The sequence below is a fragment of the Octopus bimaculoides genome, chromosome 3, assembly GCF_046866305.1.
Source record: "Octopus bimaculoides isolate indiv1 chromosome 3, ASM4686630v1, whole genome shotgun sequence".
Taxonomy (NCBI): Eukaryota; Metazoa; Mollusca; class Cephalopoda; order Octopoda; family Octopodidae; genus Octopus; species Octopus bimaculoides.
Window position 1 is genome coordinate 15,346,983 of NC_142930.1, and position 7,500 is coordinate 15,354,482.

Sequence of the window (7,500 nt, forward strand, 5' to 3'; positions counted from 1 at the left end):
AATTAACTCATCCACTTGCTTAATTTCCTTTTTATGGTCTAAACAGGGGATTAAGAGGTTGAGATCGTGAAGAATTTGCGTACCCTAGTGTGTGAATGAAATAGAGTTCTTGATAATATTAGAATACAAGGCTAATCTGAATGTTTACACGATAGTGGACTTTGTTGCATAGACAAAATAAAAAGTATCGATATGAAAACGAATGATAGTTATAATAGTCCACTAACCATGAGTATGTGAAAGTCATCTCATTGTCATCTGTAAATTTTCAGTTTTTGCTGATGCTTGACTATGTCAAATTACGCATACCAATTATGAGAAGAATCGGTGATATTACATGAGCCAATGCGAACTTTTTAACAAAACGTGTACAAATATATCCACAGATTCACCTAAAACTACATCTCCATATTGATGAAAATTCTATATTTCGATAATCATGAATAAAAAATTTGGTATATTCTGTGATTGTAGCCCGGTATTTACAATATAATTATAAACTTCATTTACGCGCGCACACGCATGCACACATACATACATACATATGTGTCGAAATTTTTTTCAATTTGAGTCGAATATTTTTCGTCTTTGAAGCCTTCAATTATAGTTCAATCAAAATGCATGCCTAAAATGTTTATTCACCGAAATATATCTCATCATATTCTATTGCGTGTTGCCATCTTTTTGCTTGAAAGTCAATTCCCCACTTATACCGTTTGGCTGGATTCGCGGAAAATATCTCCCTGCAATCGTTTTCAACCTCATCCACATTGTTAAGCCGCCGTCAACGGATGAAATGAACCATGGATAGGAAAAGGTGGTAATTGTATGGTAAGAAAGTCTGGACTATGGGTGGGAGCAGACGGCAATTCTATCCCTTCAAGTTTTTTTTTTTGCATTTGTACTTGGTCACATTGCCAGTTGTGCTACGATATTCACATGCTGTAGAAGTGTAGGTCTTCGAGTAGCCAATCCCGGAGAGTGGACATTCAATGCATCATATGCTGGCACAAGCTATTGAGCATCAAAGGTAGCTTTCGCAGCATGACAATCTAGGACAAATTCAAAATACAACCTCTCGAATTTCTATCAGACATACAACCTGACATTCTGTTCAAACTACCATTGTTTGACAAAAGGTTCTGATGTCTGAAGGGATTGAATCCACTGTTTTCACTTGAGATCATGAAATTAAATACATTTATTTATCTCCAGTTACAAAACATGGGAATATCGAGAATTTGATGGTAATTTGTCCACATCGTCACACGTTGTTGTATCTGGTCACTGCTCATTTAATGAGGCACTTCCCGACAGTGTGTGTTCATAAGGTGATGTCGATGAGTGGATCCTCGTGACGGACCAGCTCTGTCGAAAATGTAGAGCGTTGTGATTGGCTGTTATTCAACGATATCAAACAAGACCTCATCTTCCACAATAGAATGTCTCCCTGAACGTCCTTGAAACATCTGAACCAGTTTTTGAGCCACAAGTTCGCTTTTAATTTCTGTGCCTTCCATATTATTCATTTCTTTTGCTGATAAACTTGCACTCCGTTCTTTTGTTTCTGCTGTTAGTGTAAAATGACTTTAATAACAATATTTTGATCACTCATTATCAAACTTGTGAAACAAGAAATAAACAATTAAAGGTATTTTTTTATATGTCAAAACAAAAATTACATAATTTAGCAACGATTGGATTAAATTGATGATAAAACATGGAAAAACAAGTATCAAGAAATCCTCAGTGAAAATATTAAAAACTTGTGACTCACTCAGGTATATACATACGCGTGTATGCGTTTGAATGTGCAGGTTTTCTGTATCTCGAACCTTCTATGGTAAAATGATGAGGTGATCTCAGTAAAGACGATATCATCTTGATCAATGGTACTCAAACGAATAAATACGAAATGCCACAAAATAAACGACTGAAACTTAAATAAATCAGCTTCTTTATTGATGAAACCATACCAAAGAGTTTTCATCAATGTCCTTTACATACTTGGCCATGGTTTGAGGCAACTTCACAATATCAAACAATCTGAATTTTATTAAACGTCGCAATTCTTCCACCCCCATTTTATCGCTCGTAAGTCCACTTGCGACTCGCCTCTCCTACGAGTATCACAAATTTGCGTGCTATAAACATTCTTGTAGATCGATGGTGCACATACCTATTCATGCAAAAGTTAAAATGAAACCCTACCTCCCACACACATCACACATATACACACAAAACCGAAAGAAAATAAGCAAATACATGTGTATCCAGTATTCGTGCTGGTATATATATATATATATATATATATATATATATATATGTATATATTATCACACAAATACGTATATATATTATGTATACGTATATGCACTTGTGTGTGTGCGCGCACGCGTATACGTATATATGAAAAAGTTCATTCTTATATTTATATAAATATATACACACAGCATACATATATAAACGCATGTATGTATCTATCTGTGTGTGTACATATACATAGATACATGTATATACATATACATACATACATACATATATATATGTGTGTGTGTGTGTGCGCGCACACACACGCACGCACACATATATTCCTGCCGGGTTATAGATAATTGTTTTTCCACAATGATTTGCTAAATTCTTATGTGTATACAAGCAAATGTTTTACAGTATGTATGTGTATGTGTATGTGTGTGTGTGTATGTGTGGAAATGAGTGTATGTGTATGTATGTATGTGTGCGTGTAAATATATACGTATGCATATGTCTGCGTGTGTATATATCTGTGTATGTGTGCGAATGTATGTGTGTGTGCGTACGTACATAAACATATACGTACATCTGTTTGCTAGAACGTTGCGTTTATTTACATGCTTCTCGTAGGAATTTTTTCAATATTTGTTTTTTTATGTTTATTTTTGCTTGTGTTTTTCCTTACAGTTTTTTTTCTTTCTGTTTTTAGTTGTGAAAAATTGAACCAACAAAAAACGAAACAAAACAAATCGGAATCTAAAAGCTTGACTTGGATAATTTCAATTTCAGGAGAAAATTACCTTGTCAGTAAAATGTCAATCGAAAGGCAAGTTAAAAACTGGTTCAATTATTGTTCTCAGTTGATATGTTTAATGGGCAATAACTATGATACGTTTGCAGAGGATCTGCAATTATCTGCCTAATTCCAAACCTGTTTCATCGATATTTGATATGATTGTATTGATTTTTGTTGTGTTAAAATGTAAACAAAATGTCATTTTTGCCAAGGGAAATTAACTGCAATCCCATAAACAAACATAATATTCAGCTGCAAAAGATCCGACCAAAACAACAATACAGAAAACCAGCCGTGATTTGTGAAAAAAAAAAATAATAATCGGGAAAAAATATCATATGGTTGTGCATGTCAATAACTATATTCGCTATATTTAGTCCCTTTCATATTATGGGTTCTAACCACATCACGTTCGATAATGAACAGACTAAATTCATCTCTAAATAATTAAACAACAAAATTGCCGCTGCCAGAAATTTGTCTTATATGAAAATAGAGTATAGTACTGATACAAAATTCGAGGGGCCGAAATATTTCAGGGAGTTAGCTTTCAGAGATAAAAATCGAGCATTATATTGATACTTCGTCGTATAACGTGTTAATAATCCAATAGAAGTGTTGACCTGTAAATCTTCGAACTTGATAAATATATACAGTGAAATAATAGAAAATATATCAATATATCATGTTGCAATTAGCGATGGTTTATTTGCAGTTTCGATTAATATCCATTTGGGCTTCATTAAAATTAACATAAGAGCAATATTAATGGATGACAAAAACAAAATAACTAAAAGAACACATTGATCAAGCCACTCACTTGCTATGCTTGTATGCGCTCGCGTGCGTGTGCTCACGCCCGCGTGTGTGTTCATATATTTAAACTGGCTGCTAGAAAATGGTTAGTACAATTACTGTCTTTATGACTTCTATTGAGGTAGAAACACGTTGTTCCGACTGTCTTCTTATCTACACTCAATACAGCTGTCATTGTTCTTAATATTATGTAAGATTTAGAGAAATCTTAAATTTTGTATTATCTCCCCACTTCCCTCTCAAATGGAGCTGTTTTGAATTGCCCTTCGGACTGTGACACTCCTTCTACAGGTGAATACAATTTTAATAAACCTAGAACTTAAGATGTAGGTCATTTGATGTAAAAAGCATTCTAAGCACTCTGAAATCGTTAGAACACCTGAATGTATCCAACAAGTTCAACAGGCCATTGATTACACTCCCAGAAAGACAATGAGCTTAATTGCAAAATATCTCCTTGTGTCAGAAGGAACAAACAGAAATGTTGTCCACGAAGACATCAGATATAAGTCTTATGTGATGAGGAAAGGTAATTTTCTCAGAAAAAGCAAAATAAAATCACTACATGAGATCTACAAGGCTCTTAAACAAACTGTAAATCCAGCAGAATATTTGATTTCATTTTTCTCAAACGAGAAAAACTGCGACCAAGATCAAAATGTTAACAGAAAAAATGACAGAGGGTTATGTGCAGACCTTGCTGAAGTTCCAAGTGTTTTGCATACAAAATTTCCTGCAACTGTCATAGTTTTAGGGGTTGTCAGCAATGAAGGATAAGTGATGCCTCCTTAAGTCTTTCCATAAGGCTATCATACTTGGCTCTAGTAACACAGAAATAGATGGATGAAAATTTTCATGATCACGTAACCCCTAACATTTGGTCTCGAAATTCCCCATATCTGAATCCATGTGGAGCTTTTTTGAAAGAGAAGTCAACGAACACGCCCATACCAACAAAGATTCTTTGAAAGCTGCCATAGTCAGAGTAATGTCCAAAATGAACCTGGAGCACTTGATTCGAGCATCTAGATGATATAGATCCCATATAGAATCAGTTGTGGAATTTGAAGGTGGCTTTATTGAACAACATTATATAAAAGGTTATTTTTATCCCCATAGCATTTTGTGATAAAGTTATCAATTATTATGTATCGTTTTTTTTTTTATAAATATAAATCTATCCCCAAATATCTTACGCATCCTGTATATAAATATACATTAGCAAAATGACGACAGTTCTATGCCTTTATTAATATATGTTTAAGAAAATTGTATAAAATTATTTTACATTTTACAGTTTATGTATTATTTTTTTTTCTTTTTCGAATGATATAGGATGTATACATATCTTTATAAAATTAGAACTTTAATGCACAATTAATTCAAATAATTAGAAATTGTCGGCGAAATAAGATTATGAAAATTAATAAACCAAATGGGTGGCCATATGACTGGTCGTACTGTACCGTTTTGTTTAATAATCGAGCATTGTTACACATTAATTCGCTATGGGAAAGCATCGTAGAATCAGCCAAGTTACTAGAACAAAGATCATGTTGCCTCATCAATGAAATGTCCTTCTCTTTCGTTTCTGTACGTTCTGAGTTCAAATTTTGCCGATGTTGACTTTGCATTTCATCCTAACGGGGTCGACAAAATAACTACTAGTTGGCCACTAGGGTCGTTGAAATTGATTCACCTATCCCTCAAAATTGCTGGCCTTGTGGCATAATTAGCAGGGAATATGAACTTGCATTACAAATACCGACAAATATACATTCTATATAAGCTGTATTTTACAAAATACGCTGTATATTTTCTAGCAACACATTTTTCTCAGTGTTTTTGTTTGAGAATTACTTGTTTTAAGTATTTTTAGAGAAAAGGTAAGCACTCTTTATTCATGATAGACCGGAATTTGTTTTTCTCAAAGGATAACTTTGGGAAACTCTTTTCCGCCTCACAGCACATGAAAAGCACTATCTCGTGACGTAAATGATTTTATGATTATTTTTTATCTATCTAGAGCATCGTGTGTAACTCATTGTAACATAGTTTGCATGTTGCAGCAATTTTGAATTGTGTACGATATGGTTTCTCCATATTTCTAAAGGAGGAAGTGAGTTTCTAAATCTCTTTCTTACTTTCAAGCCACCATAAAAAAAAAAAACATGTACATGTATGTCAGTATGTATGATATTTACATGAATGATGCATGCTTGTATGTATATAGAAAGAATGATAATTTAGCAGAGAACAGATATGTGATTCAATGCTTTATAGAGCATATATCCGTTTCGGCAAAATGCCGTGATAATTACATAACAGTTTTAGAAACATTTTGCCATCATCTACCTCACCAATTCAGTGTTCCACAAAAAAATACAGCACATCTTCAACTCCAAATGTATACACTTTTCCCATTAGGCAAATTATCTATAAACAGGTATACACACAAAATAGCAAGAGAAAAAGCGTATCACAGATGTCCGAACTATACCACGCAGCTCTCAAAAGCACAAGAGAGAATACAAATAAAGATTTAAAACAATATCAAATAGATAAATAAAGGGGGGAACAAGAAGACTGATGAAACCAATAGCAGAGGGTCGTTAAACATCGAGTTGTGTAAATCAGCTAAGTCAGTAGTGATGTAAATGCTAGATGTAGCGACTATTTTTGATATAAATATATACAGATGAGACATAAAATTATAACCATACCTATTTCGCACACTAGACTGTCCCGAGGTTGATGCCCCGCGCCGTATTGCACTGGATACCATAATGCAGTGTGGAATCCACAACTGTGACTGCTCTTCGATTACGTATTGCGTTCTACATTATCTCTCATCATATGTGTGTACACATATATGCATCTACACATATATATAGACACACACACACACACACACCCACACACACACACATAAATATATATATATACTCATATATTATGCTCTATTCCGTCGTATATCGCACTCGCAGTAAACATCTCTGTACAGGTTCGTTCAGACGAAACGTGTAATATAGTGACACCATTACAATTGAATAATCTTGGAGAGTGGGAAGTATTAAGTAATGTCTCATTGAACTATCAGCTTTGTATAAATGAATAATTATCCTATAAAATAATTATTAATAATTGTTTCGCGTGTTTTATTATTTTGTTTTGATTTTAACTATTTTATATTAGTTCGCTCAGGTGGAACAAGCTTTGCTTTCGGATTGCCTCAGACACTGCTTGAAATCAACATTGCTTATTTTGTTTCTTGAATATTGGCAGTTTTCTAGTTGATGAAAGATCGTGTGAATGCAGGTTTGGTCTATTTTGTTTGAGTGTTGATGGTGTTTGTGTGCAGAATTAGGCGGATTGAACGAAAGCTGATTTGTCATTAAGCAGGTCAAAGATATTTAGATATACTGTGTAGACAAAACTGCCCATTAAGATAGACCATATTTACTGTAGATTGAGTGAAAGTGAGAGTGAGGGAGAGTGAGAGAGAGAGGAACAGTGAGAGAGAGGGACAGTGAGAGAGAGAGGGAGAGTGAGAGAGAAGGAGAGTGAGAGAGAGGGACAGTGAGAGAGAGGGACAGTGTGAGAGAGGGACAGTGAGAGAGAGGGACAGTAAGAGA